This window comes from Mustela nigripes, chromosome 3 (assembly GCF_022355385.1).
Source record: "Mustela nigripes isolate SB6536 chromosome 3, MUSNIG.SB6536, whole genome shotgun sequence".
Taxonomy (NCBI): Eukaryota; Metazoa; Chordata; class Mammalia; order Carnivora; family Mustelidae; genus Mustela; species Mustela nigripes.
In genome coordinates, this window is record NC_081559.1 from 95,003,917 (window position 1) to 95,018,517 (window position 14,601).

The following is a 14,601-nucleotide window of genomic DNA, read 5'->3' on the forward strand; positions in this document are numbered from 1 at the left end:
ATTTACCTGATGCCAAGTGATATGGAGCACTTTTTCATGTGTCTGTTGGCCATCTGGATGTCTTCTTAGCAGAAATGTCTGTTCATGTCCTCTGCCCATTTCTTGATTGGATTATTTGTTCTTTTGGGTGTTGAGTTCGATAAGCTCTTTATAGATTTTGGACACTAGCCCTTTATCTGATATGTCATTTGCAAATATCTTCTCCCATTCTGTCAGTTGTCTTTTGGTTTTGTTAACTGTTTCCTTTGCTGTGCAGAGGCTTTTGATCTTGATGAAGTCCCAATAGTTCATTTTTGCCCTTGCTTCCTTTGCCTTTGGCTATGTTCCTAGGAATAAGTTGCTGAGGCTGAGGTCGAAGAGGTTGCTGCCTGTGTTCTCCTCTAGGATTTTGATGGATTTCTGTCTCACATGGAGATCTTTCATCCATTTTGAGTTTATCTTTGTGTGTGGTGTAAGAGAATGGTTGAGTTTCACTCTTCTACACATAGGTGTCCAATTTTCCCAGCACCATTTATTGAAGAGACTGTCTTTTTTCCACTGGATATTTTTTCCTGCTTTGTTGAAGATTTGACCATAGAGTTGAGGGTCCATATCAAAGCCCTCACCATATTTCTATCAATGATTTATTCGCGATGATTTAGGTATTCTCTGAGACAATGTAAGCTTTCTCTACCATGCTCTTCATTTCCTTCTGAGCCCTCGCTGGCAGAGTCATTTGCATCCACATGTCTATTAACAGTCTGTTCAAGGGAATCTAGGATTTTTTCCATCATACACCTCAAGGTTCTTGCAGCCTCTACTCATTACTCAATTACAAAGCCACTTTCACATTTTTTGTATTTGTTACAGCAGCACCCTACTTCTGGGTGCCAAAGTCTGTATTTGTTTTCAATTGCTTCTATAACAAAGACTACATCCTTTGTGGTTTAAACCAATACAAGTTTATTCTCTTACTGTTTTGGCAGTCAGAAGTCTAAATGGGTCAGCAGTCTGTGTTCCGGCTGAAAGCTCTAGAGAAGAATCTGTTTCCTTACTTTTTCTGCCTTCTAGAGTCTGTCTGCATCCTTGGCATAGACTCCATTCTCCATCCCCCAAGCCAGCCATATAGTATCTTGCAGTCTTTCTCTCCATTCTGTCATCATACAGCCTTTTTTTTTTTTTTTTAAACTCTAACCTTACCATCTCCCTCTTGTAAAGAGTTGTATAACTACATTGGACCCACCCAGATAACCCAGGATAATTTACCCATCTCAAAATCCATAACATCACATTTTCAAAGTCCTTTTAAAAATTTAAATTAATATTTTCACAAGTTTGGGGAATAGGACATGGAAATCCTTGAGTGGGGAGCATTATTCAGCCTTATTCAGCATTATTCATGCCCACAATTGGGCATGGTAAAATTCTCAGAATAGCTATTAAAGAATATACACGGAGTATGTAACTTTCAATCCTGTTAAGTGGAAACTGGAATAAGGGAAAAAAAATTAATCTAAAAGAAGGCAATAGAGAGGAAAAAAGAAACATAGAAAAAAGTAGGCTAATAGCGCACAATAAAATGACAGAAATAACCACATCCAGCTAAATGTTGTTTATTGGAAACATGTTTAAACTCTAAGGATAGACACAGTTTGAGAGTAGAAAGGAAATAGAAAATAGAAGAAGCAAATTCTAACCAAAAGAAAGCCATGATAGCCACGTCTTTCATAAGCACTTCACATTAGTTCAAATGAAAGAGACCACAATACAAAAAGCATTGTTAAGGCAAAGGAGGATCACTATAATAATAAAAAGGTTTAGCTAAGTACAAAGCCATAATAATTCTAAATTTGGTATACCAGATTGTCTCAAAGTATGTAATGCACACAATGCATATTCCAAATACATATATTTGAAAATTTTACCAACATATGTCTTCAATTATTGATAAGTCAGATAAAAATTATCTACAGGAAGCTGCAGAGGAAGGCCCCAATGCTGGGGTGCCACTAAAGAACCTCATAAACATGTCACTAGAGAAAGAGCATTTTAAGCTCTAGCCTGTCCACAGAGCTCAAAGCTATTTTACTACGGGGTCATTTCATTAGCATTTGTCCTAAAATCCTAAGATTTCTTCTCTCTCCCTGCTTTAGTCGCCCCAGAGAAGGAGATCAAGCTCAAGGAAGAGAAGAATCGCCAGTTGGAAAAGAAGAAAAAGTCATGTGCCCACCTTCAGGGGGGAGAAGTCTCATCTTTCAATGAGGATTGAAGAGATTATTAATATATTTAAGTGAGTGTTTTTTAGTTTTTCAACTGAGATTGGGTTTGTAATTTTAAAATGAGCTTAGGAATTTTTATTATATAGAAGTGAGTAGAAATATCACAGAGGCTATATAGGTTTTAATCCAGAGGGAGGAGGAGGACAGCTTTCACCAAACAGTATTAAAGGGAAAGTGGGAGATTTAAAATGATGCATATGTAACGACATCTGATGAGTTCTGTGCATTCAGTGTACCTATAAGAGAAGAAGAGAGCAATGCTTTTATTTTTGCTTATAAAAACAAGTAAATCTTTCGGCTGAATGGGCAGGAGGTTTTAGGGTCCTTGATCCTTTCATTTATCAAAGGGAAGTGACAACAAAAAAGGAAAATTATATAAGATCTCATCTCCACATTTAAGAAAATGAATTATAAATCAGATGAGCTTTATACTCACTTATACTGACATTCCTTTGTGGAAAAAGGCAAGAGATCCTTAAATTATTCAGTATTGGATTGTATAAAAATAAAAAAAATGGTTTAGACTAAGTCTGTGTAGCTCCTTTCTCCTGGCCCTCATCTAATGGCTATGAGTCAGCTTAAATACCAGGCTTTGAATCCTGCCTACTGCTTATTAGTTGGATGGTCTTGAGAAAGTTACATGGTCTCTGTCAAAAAGGGATGATAATAGAATTGATCTCATAGAGAGTTACTGTTTAAGTATTAACTTTAGTAATATAAAACTATCAGCTATGAATTATACCATGACACCTAACCCAGTTACTTCTTAGTCTGCCGTGTGTAAAGCATGGCAGGAAGTCCAATATTAGTATTTTGAGGGAACTTGCTCCCCCTTTCTTAGATTATATAAGAACCCAGGTTTATGTGACCCAGGACTATGGGATAGGGTGTGGCTTCTGTTAAGGTGACCACAACTATGTTTGTCCTTGATCAGACCTGTGTGTTCCACTTGAAGGTGGGCAACTCCACTGGTTGAAAGGACCACTCCTCTTCCCCAATTTTTCCCCATCCCCACAATCAATAAATTGCCAAGTTTTTTTTTTTTAAGATTTATCCATTTATTTTAAAGAGAGAGAGAGAAAGAGAGCGTGAGAAGGAGGAGCAGAGGGAGAGGGAGAATCTCAAACAGACTCTGCACCGAGGGCAGAGCCTGATGTGGAGCTTGTTCCCAGTACCCTTAGGTAAAGATCATGACCTGAGCCAAAACCAAGAGTCTATTGCACCATCTGGGTGCCCCTCACTGTCTTTTTATTTTAATTCCATTGCATCTTTCAACCTTGTTCTCTTTCCTTCAGTCTTTCTTTGAGGCCCTCAAGATCTTTCTTTAGGATTGTTTAATTTCCCACTGGTAGCATCTTGGCCCTCTGTAATCCATCCTTAGGACTCTTGACCAGAATAATATTTCTAAAACACAAAATAATCACATCTCCTTCAATGTAACACTTTTTATGGTTTCTCACTGCGAAGTCCAAGCATGCATGGGAAACAAGGCCCCTTGGGTACTTCCCCACTTCCTTTGTCTCTGTGCTTTGCTACTGTGCCCTGTGCCCTAGTCACAGGAGATATTTGTGCTTCCTCAAATATGATATATTTCCCGTTTGGGCTTTATATATGGCTTCGTTGACATCTAATGCTTGGAATAATTTTTACCTGTCCTTTCTGCCAAGTGTGTATCTATCCATCACTGAACATTTAGCTAAAACATCACCTCCTCTATGGAGCCTCTTCTGCTAATACCCATCTCCAAAAGGCAAAAGGCAACTACCTCTCCCTGCAAGAGTTAGCTGGGGGAATGAGTAGGAATGGTCCTGACAAAGCTGAGAATGATTTCAAGCTCATCTTCAAAGATACCAGAATCCCTTTCTACTACCTTTTCATAGGCTTCTAGATTTTGGTACCCAGAGACCACTTTATCTCTTTCTCTTTCTTATCAATTCTTGCTAATTGGAAAAGAGCTAGTTTGAATTCTTTGCACTTGAATTTGAATTTGTTTACATCCAGGGACCTGTTGAATTAATGAATTTTTGAGGAAACATCATGGAGCCAGGGACCATGTTTGTTTTCTTGTCTGTTACATCCCTAGTGAAAAACAACTGAGTAGGTGCTTGTGATGGTTAAATTTATCTTTCAGCTTGGCTAGGTCACAGTATCCAGATATTTGGTTAAGCCCTATTGTAGATGTTTCTGTGAAGGTTTTTTAGGGAGAAGGGATTAATATTTGGATGAATGGACTTTGAGAAAAGGAGATTATCTTCTACAGTAGGGGTGGGGCTCCTTTACTCATTTGAAGGCCTTAATATAAAAAAGCTGACCTCTGCACATGAAGAGGGTATTCTGCCTGGCAGATTTTGGGCTTGTCATCCTTTACAATTGCATGAACTAATTTCTTAAAATAAGTCTCTCTATATAGACACACATCTTATTGGTTCTATTTTTCTGGAAACTTTGACTAATGCATTGCTTTATAAGTATTTCATAAATATTCAACAAATGAATAAGTAAATAAACATGAATAAGTGGATAAAATATCTTTTTCAGGAACATTTCTATTTAAGCCTCATGTGGGACTGTTATGTGAAAGATTAAGCCTTTACTTAATATCATACAGCAACAGGTGCCATTCTTAGTATTTCTGTGAACCCTGTGGCCCTTTTTGTATTTGGAAGACTAGGTGTTGAAGAGTAAAAACAGAAGCCAGCTTTTGCATTTTCAGGGTTTGTTTTTTAAAAAGATTTATTTATTTATCTGAGAGAAATAGAGAGAGAGAAGGGGGAGAGGGGCAGAGAGAGAGGAAGAGAGAAAAAGAGAAGCAGACTCTGCGCTGAGTATGGAGCCAGGTGGACAAGGGGCTCGATCTCATGACCCTGAGATCATGATCTGAGCTGAAATAAAAAATTGCATGCTCAATTGACTGAGCCACCAGGCACCCTGGATTTTGAGTTTTTTAAAAACCTTAGCCTGAGTGATTGATGGAAAGACTGAGCCATTAACTTTGTAGAATACAGGGTTGCGATAAAATTTTTCACCCACCCTAACTAAATAAAGACTTCTCAGACCAGGCAAAGGGGATTCAAAGAAGGAGAGGTGAGTGTATTAGGTAGTATGGGTCCCTGAGGAGGACATCCTAATGTCCAAGCCTGGGGTTTGAGTGGGAGAAGAAACTATAGATGGGCAATGTCCTGATCTGATGGTAGAAGGGACCTGTCCCTTCATTCCCAAACAGTGCCTGGGAATATGGCAAGGAAACGTGGTTGAATGTTATATCCGGGCAGAGAGGTCTTCAGGTAGATAAGTAGAGCGCCTGAAGCTTAGCAAGGCAAGAGAGCTATACAGAGTGGTCCCAAAGGGAAAACAGAAATAGCTGAAAGTAAGCCAGTCATGAAGGAGCCTTGGAATGAGGAATTAGGATAAATCAGCAGGTACCTGCATGAGTCTGTGATGGAAGGAAGATGTTTCAGCAGATGCCAACATAGACAATGGTCCAAGTCACATACTACCTCTGCCTGCTAATGCCTTGGGCTACAAAAGAAATTAAGGGAGATCTAGGGTAATGGTTTAGAACACAGGCTATAACATGACTTATAAAACTTTATTTCCTTGAGCTGATAACTAATTTTCTATATACTCATCTCCCTATATATAAAATGAGACAATAATAGATTCTAAATTGGGCTGTTGTAAGAATCAAACAAGTTAATTTCTTTCCTGGTTATGGTTATGTTCAGGTTTTCTACTTCCTCATGTTTCAGTTTTGATAGTTTAATATATTTCTAGGAATGCATCCATTTATTCCAGATTGCCTGATCTGTTGGTATATAATGGCTCATATAACATCCTCTTATAATTGTATTTCTTCAGTGTTAGTTGTGCTCTCTCCTCTTTAATTCATGATTTTATTTATTTTGGTCCTTTCTCTTCCCTTTTTCACAATTCTGGTTATGTGTTTATTGATCTTATTAATTCTTTCAAAACAATTGAACTACTAGGTATTTATCCAAAAGATACAAACATAGTGATTCAAAGGGGCACATGCACTTCAATGTTTATAGCAACAATGTCCACAAAAGCCAAACTATGGAAAGAGCCCAGATGTCCATTGACAGATGAGTGGATAAAGAAGATATGGTATGTATACACAATGGAGTATTACTCAGCCATCAAAAAACACGAAATCTTGCCATTTGCAATGACCTGGATGGAAGTAGAGGGTATTACGCCAAGTGAAATAAGTCAGATGGAGAAAGACAATAATCATATGATTTCACTCATATGTGGAATTTAAGAAACAAAACAGGTGAATATAGGGGAAAGGAAGGAAAAATGAAATAAGATGAAAATAGAGAGGGAGGCAAATTAAGAGACACTGAACTCTCAGAAACAAACTGAGGGTTGCTGGAGTGGTGGTTGGTGGGAGGAAGGTGTAATTGGGTGATGGACATTAAGGAGGACACTTGAAGTAATGAGCAATGGATGTTCTATACAACTGATGAATCACTAAATTCTACCTCTGAAACTAATAAAGCAGAATATGTTAACCAAGTAGAATTTAAATAAAAGATTTTTTAAGAAGAATCAAATGAGTGAAGACATGGAAGGCATGTAAAACAATGCCTAGCATAGAGTAAGTGGCATGTAAGTATTAGTTGTTTTTCATATTATTGTTGTCAGACTGGCCTGCCAAAATTTAAACAAAGCCTCAAAGAAAATGTGTGAGAGAAATCCTGATGTAATTGAGATTACATCAGGAGAAATCCTGATGTAATTGAGATTGTGTCTGCCATCTGATGGCATAAGGGCTTGTATTATTAACAGTTGAGATGTGTTACAGAAAAGTAGGGATAATTACATTTTGTATACATTTAAACAGTGACATACCTGAAATTTTTGCAAGTTCAACTAGGAATTCCAGGTGTCATTATTTGGTGGGGAGGTTGAGATTGATAAACCCATGATATATAAGCCATATTATCAATGAATGTGAGCCACTTGAGGAAACATGCAGCAATAGGAACCAGGGTATAGGTGGAGGGTTAGCTTACTGGGGGGAAGGGAGCATGGGGCATTGGGGAACAGGGAAGAGGTGGAGGGTTAACTCAATGGGACAGGAAGTGATGGGGACCAGATTGAATATTAGCTTAGGAGAGGAGGGATTGTCTCTCTTTTGAGAGTTAAGGGAAAGATGTGAAGGGACTATGTGTGTTGAACCAAAGGTAATCAACCCAAGAGTTGCTAGTATCTATGGTCTTTTTGAGGTGGGAAGTGAGGTCATCCACCAAGAGAGGGTTAGAGACTTAAAAATAAAGGAAAGAAAATAATAGTCATAAAATGGCATTTGAGTTGCTTCCTAGGTGATTAAGAGCAGCATTGGGTCTGCAGTGTAGTTGGACTTTAAAAATGTCTAATGGACAACCACTTGAAAACACACAAAGGAATTTCTAGTCTAGAAGAAAATGCAGTCCAATGCACATTATGGTTCTATTAGAGTAGTGATATTCTGAATGACATATTTATATTTTCAAATATTTTATAGTGAAGTTATAATATTCTGATCATTGGAAATGTGTATAAAATATATTTAAAAAGAATGTATGATGTGTCACATTGTCAGTGTTCTCAAAAATCACCATGACTAATGTCATCTTTGGCTATGAATCATAATGGTTTGTCTTCTTGAAGCAATTTTCTTTTCTAATGAAGTATGGTTGACATACAATATTATTTTTAGGCATAGTGATTTGATAATTTGGTTTGACAATTCTATACATTACACAATGCTCACCAAAATAAATATAGTTATCGTTGGTCTTCACACAAAGTATTACAATGCTATATTCAGTAATTTTAACTATATAATATACAAGTCAGTATACAATATTATTGACTATGTTGTGCTTTTCATCCCTGTGACTTATTTCTACCTGGAAGTTTGTATCTCTTAATCCCCTTCACCTATTTTATCACAGGTTAATCTGACACTCTTGTTTCACTATGATAACCTAGATATGATATGGCCTACCTGTTTGCTTCAATGATTGAGTTAATAATCCCACAGCAATATACATTCTACTCCAGTTTCTCCTGAACTGTTTTTTATTTTTAAATCCTTCAGGAACCATGAATTATAATTCAATACAGGATATTCTCTGATTAAATTAGCTTTCAGCAGCTCATAGAAAGAACTATGGCTACTGGAACTCAGGAAAAATGACTTGCTCAGTGAGTCTCAATCTAAAAGCTAATGGTACACTTGAATTTTATTCATTTTCTTTTTCCCTGCCCCTTTGAGTCAGAGATCAGCTCTACTCTCTGACTAAGCCTCTTCACAACACAATTAAGTTGCCATAATTGATGCCTAATTCAGAAATGAGGTGGTAGGCATTTACATAATGGGGGATTATGTGCTGTTCACTCATAATGGCAATGATAGGGTTGTCAATCATTGTACAGTTTTACAGTGACACGGAGGGGAGAAGCAGAAATAAATGAATGTGAAATCCATCACCTGAAGTGTGTTTAGAAGAGAATGAATTCTACTCTACACTTACTTAAAGTTCTGATGATAGAAAATAATAATAACTTTTATTCTGCAGGGTTAAGGATGGGTTGAGCAAAACCAGAGATTCTCAGTCTTAAACCTCAAATGGTAATCAATTGAGGAACTTTAAAAAGATTGATCCACCTGCCCCCTCCTCCAGCCTCTCCTCCTGCTTCCCCTGTCTGGGGAGACCTGATTAAATTTAAGCTTATAAGCAATGAATAATATTTTAGTATATCTCAACTATTGCACAGGACACCTTTATACTAAAAAAAAATCATTATTTATCTAAAATTCAAATTCAACCATGTGTTCCATATTTTTAGTTGCTAACTCTGGCAGTTCCCTGCCACTATATCCCATCCAGATTCAGAGTGAACAGTTTTGGTATTTTTTAAAGTTCCTCAGGTGATTCTAATATGCATCAAGTTTCAGAAACACTGGATAAAGCTTCAAAGGCCCCCTCTGTAGACTAATGTTGACAGAAACAGGGGGAAAAGAAGGATGGATATGATTCTTAACAGATCAGTAGAATCTGTTGCTACTCCTTTAGAGTGTTCAATTTTTTCTTCCTATATTCCATATATTATTCTGTATTTGTTATAATTTATTAAAGAAAACAGTCATGGTGCTGCTGCATCCACAGCCCCTTCTGAACTATACTGTACTATACCCTTCACTGGTGCTGAGTGGGTATCTAGATAGTTATGCAGGCGTGTGTAGCCATGCTCTGTATCAGTGACCCTTCCTGCCTCCTTCTAAACTTTGACTACTGGGGCCAAGGTTGACTGAACTTGAGGAAGGCACATGGCCCAATATTGCCAGTTTATAGTCTGGACAATGGCCTATCCAGTGGCATGGTACAAGAGTTCTGTCCAATAGGTTGATGATTAAATTAGACCAGATTTTATTTTTGGGTACAAAGTCTCAGTTTATTGGTAATGGAGGCAGAGTCATTCAGGATAGTTCAGGTTAGTGGCTCTCAAACTTTAAAGAGCATTAGAATAATCTGCAGGGCTTATTGAAAGACAGAATTCTGGGTCCCACCCCCCAGTGTTTCTGACTCAGTAGGTCTGAGCTGCAGCCCGCAAAGTTACATTTCTTTTTTTGTTCTTTTCAGTGTTCCAGAATTCATTGTTTATGCACCACACCCAGTGCTCCATGCAATATGTGCCCTCCATAATATTCACCACCAGGCTCACGTAAAGCCTCCAGAACCCTCCAAAACCCTCAATTTGTTTCCCAGAATCCACAGTCTCTCATGGTTCATCTTCCCTTCAATTTCCCCCAACTCCCTTCTCCTCTCCATCTCCCCATGTCCTCTGTGTTATTCCTTATGCTCCACAAGTAAGCAAAACCATATGATAATTGGCTCTCTCTACTTGACTTATTTCACATAACATAATCTCTTCCAGTCCTGTCCATGTTGATACAAAAGTTGGGTATTCATCCTTCCTGATACTCGATAGTATATATGGGCCATATCTTCTTTATCCATTTGTCCACTGAAGGGCATCTTGTTTCTTCCCACAGTTTGGCAACTGTGGCCATTGCTGCTATGAACGTTGGGATACCAATGGCCCTTCTTTTCACTACATCTGTATCTTTGGGGTAAATACCCAATAGTGCAATTGCAGGGTCATAGGGAAGCTCTATTTTTAATTTCTTAAGGAATCTCCATACCGTTTTCCAAAGTGGCTGCACCAACTTGCATTTCCACCAACAGTGTAAGAGGGTTTCCCTTTCTCCACATCTTCTCCAACACATGTTGTTTACTGTCTTGTTAATTTGGGCCATTCTAACTGGTGTAAGGTGGTAACTCAGTGTGGTTTTGATTTGAATTTCCTTGATGGCTAATGATGATGAACATTTTTTCATGTGTATGTTAGCCACCAAATTTGCATTTCTAATGAATTTCTAGGTGAGGCTGCTGCCTTAGATTCAGGGACCACATTTTGAGAATTACTGGGTTAGTTTGTATGGTAGTAAAAAAACAAGTTCCAAATCTCAGTGTAGGAAGGAAACAAAGGTTTATTCCTTGTTTGGATCACATGTTTGTCATGAGTTTGCTGGGTTCTCTGCTCTGCAATGACAGCTTCCTCATCAGAGACCCAGACTGATGGAACAGCCACTGCCTGGACAGTTCTGGCCATAGTGAAACATGTGGTAGCTCTTAAAGTTTCTGCCTGGAAGTGACATATGTCACTTCTACTCAATTTCACTGGCTTATACAATCATATGGCCACACATAACTTCTAGTAGAGCAGATAAATACAATCTGAGCATTTTCTTAGGAGGAAAGAAAGCCAAAAGATTTGCAGACTCCTTTCTAATGACCACATAGAGGCTGTAACTAAAAATGACACCCAGAAAGAGAACAGCATGCATAGGGCATGAGACTATCACAGCTATGAACTGAAGAAAACCTTGGCTGGTTGTTTGGTAGTGGTAGGAGTAATGAGAGATAGAGGCAAAGATGAACAGAGTAATGTAATGTAAGTAATGTAAATGGCCAAAGCTGCTTTTGGTCCTGACCCACATTTAAGCTTGTTTCATTAGGTTCTGGTCATCATGAAATGTGTTAATATGGCTGTTCCCTCATCCCTATAAGATTCCCAAGATCCTTATTTCCACATCCACCTGTAAGCTCTGAAAGCATTCACCTGTGGGATCTCTTCACATTACCAAGTCACCACAGAATGTATCCCAGAAATTAAATGTAATTGCAAAGTAGCTCAAGTCTCCAACTTGTGTTTTCCAAATATTATGAAGGGGATACATAAACAAAAATGAAACATCTAAAAATTTCTTTAAATTTGTTATTTTCCACAGAAAGTTCCATGATCCCAATTCTTCTCTAGCCCTGGCCTTTGAATTTCTAGGTTATCTCATTTCCCTTTACTCCCGGTTGTGCATCACAAAATCCCAAAGGTCTGATTTAGCAAAACAGGATTAGGATCAGCCTGAGCAGTTCCAACAGGCTCCTTTAGGTGCTGGGAGGAGGAAAGTCTAAAGATATGTGTAGGTTAATAGAAATCATTCACTCTTGCTATGAAAGTCTATATCCAAGTTTGGACTCTGTTGATTATGAAGGAATGGATGTCCCTCAGTGTGTTAAGTAATCTAATCAGGGTTTGTTAATAGTTGATGGTCAGTAGATAATCATAGATGTAGAGTTTAGTAATTCTTCAGTTGCCTATAACATCCAGTGCTCATATTTTAACAATATAGATTCTTCCAGTCCATCAGCATGGAATATCTTTCCATTTTTTTGGTGTAATCTTTATTTATCAATATTTTATAGTTTTTAGAGTACAAACTCCTTGGTTAAGTTTATTCCTAGGTATTTTATTCTTTTTGGTGTAATTGTTAATGCAATTGTTTTCTTAATTTCTCGTTCTGCTGCCTTGTTATTAGTATATGAACCACAACTGATATCCATGTATTAACTTTGTATTTTACAACTTTGTTGCATTCATTACTTCTAATAGTTTTTTGGTGGAGTCTTTAGGGTTTTCTATGAATGGTATCATGTCACCTACAAATAGTGATAGTTAATTACTTTCTTACCAATTTTGGTGAGTTTTATTTATTTTTCTTGTCTGATTGCTGTGGCTAGGACGCCCAGTACTATCTTGAATAAAAGTGATGAGAGTGGACATTCTGGTCTTAATCCTGATCTTGGAGGAAATGCTTTTCGTTTTTCACAACTGAGTATGATGTAAGCTGTGGGTTCTTCATATATGGCCTTTATTATGTTGAGATGTGTGTCCTCTAACCCCACTTTGTTGAAAGTTTTTATGATGACTAGATGTTGAATTTTTCAAATGCTTCTCCTGCATCAATTCAGGTGATCATATGATTTTTATTCTTTGTTTTGTTAGTGTGATTTATCATGTGATTGATTTGTAAATATTGAACTATCTGTACATCCCTGGAATAAATCTTACTTGTGGTGAATGATCTTTTGGTGTATTGTTGAGTGTGATTTGCTAGTATTTTGGGGGGGGGGTAGTTGTATGTATCTTTATCAAGGAAATTGACCTGTAGTTTTCTTTTTTTGTAGTGTCTTTATCTGTTTTTTTTTTTTTTTTTAATCTGGGTGTTCTGGCTTCATAGAATGTATTTGGAAGCTTTTCTCTCCTTTCTGTTTTTTGGAATAGTTTAAGAATAGGTACTAATTCTTCTTTAAATGTTTGGTACAATTCATCTGTGAATCCATCTGGTCCTGGACTTTTGTTTTTTGGAGGTTTTTAACTACAAATTTGATTTCATTACTAGTATTTGGGCTGTTCAGATTTTCTGTTTCATCCTGATTCAGTTTTGGAAAGTTATGTGTTTCTAGGAATTTATCCATTTCTCCTAGATTGTCCATTTTGTTGGCATATAATTTTTCATAGTAATCTCTTATAATCCTTTGTGTTTCTGTGGTGTTGGTTATCACTTCTCTTTAATTTCTGATTTTATTTATTTGAGCCCTCTCTCTTTTTTTCTTAATGAGTTTGGCTAAAGGTTTATCAATTTTGTTTATCTCTTCAAAACCCAGTCTTGGTTTCATTGGTCTTTTCTTTCTTTAAAATTTGCTTGTGTAACACATGAATTTACCATGAACCATGGGATTTTTTTTTTCTCCTCACTATTTTCTTCTGTTCACTGAGTGATTGAGCTTGAGCCCTGAATTTTTTTTAAAGATTTTATTTATTTATTTGACAGAGAGAGATCACAAGCAGGCAGAGAGGCAGGTAGAGTGAGAGGGAGGAAGCAGGCTCGCCGCTGAATAGTGAGCCCAATGCGGGACTCGATCCCAGGACCCTGGGATCATGACCTGAGCTGAAGGCAGAGGCTTTAACCCACTGAGCCACCCAGGCACCCCTTGAGCCCTGAATTTTGTCCATCTTGTAGTATCACTTTTACGAACACTTCTAGGAGCAGGCAATATTTCTTTTGGACTTGAGAAATATGGCTGCCTTCTCTGGGCCCCATGTTCTAGTGGACTTTGGCTTCTTCTCCCCTTGCCCACTCTCCCCGTAGGGTGAGAAGTCCCAGAGACCAAGAGTCCATGGCCACATGTAGCCTTCTCTCTAACCATATAAACCATGGTCCTGGAATTGAAATTCCCTGTGGTCCTGCGCCTGCTTCTAGGGTCTGTGTTGGCTTTGTCTCTGGGTCCATTTTCCTAAAGACAGAATGTACTACTGAATACATACCACTGGGCTCAAAGAATGGCCTAAGGGTCCTTATTTGTGGGTGTATAAATGGAGTTTGGACATGTAGGTTGGGATATTGAGGCTGGCTGTGGCATGGAGGGAGATCTAGGGGTGGAAAGAGAGGGGTCATAGTTCATGGACCAGGGATTAGAACTCTCTGCAATAGACTTTTGGGCACAGAACTTTTAGGAGCCCAAGAAATTTAACTTCAAACATGGCCTTTCATACGGTTCTGCAAGTGTGTTTGTTAAGGTGGGTGGTTATAACTTGTTCTATTTGGCCATTTTTTAGCTTGGCTTATAATAGTCAGAATTATGGCACACAGATCTCCATTTATATCCTTGTCCCAGACCTGATAAATATTAGAGTCTGGCCTGGGGTGGGTGAGGCATGTGGAGAACTCAAAAGGCTGGTACCAGGTATTGACCTGGAAGAACCTGTCAATTTAATTTCATGAAGTAACCACTAATCCTTGTCCCAGACCTGATAAATATTAGAGTCTGGCCTGGGGTGGGTGAGGCATGTGGAGAACTCAAAAGGCTGGTACCAGGTATTGACCTGGAAGAACCTGTCAATTTAATTTCATGAAGTAACCACTAAT

General features: G+C 38.0%; 1 long non-coding RNA gene across 1 annotated transcript in view; it reads left to right on the forward strand.

Annotated features, from left to right (window-relative positions):
• Positions 1–14,601, forward strand: part of LOC132013933 (uncharacterized) — a 153,944-nt gene that overhangs the window by 77,230 nt on the left and 62,113 nt on the right. Inside the window, exon 2 of the long non-coding RNA XR_009403173.1 lies at positions 2,133–2,269. This is a non-coding gene — a long non-coding RNA (uncharacterized LOC132013933). The remainder of the gene's footprint in view (positions 1–2,132; positions 2,270–14,601) is intronic.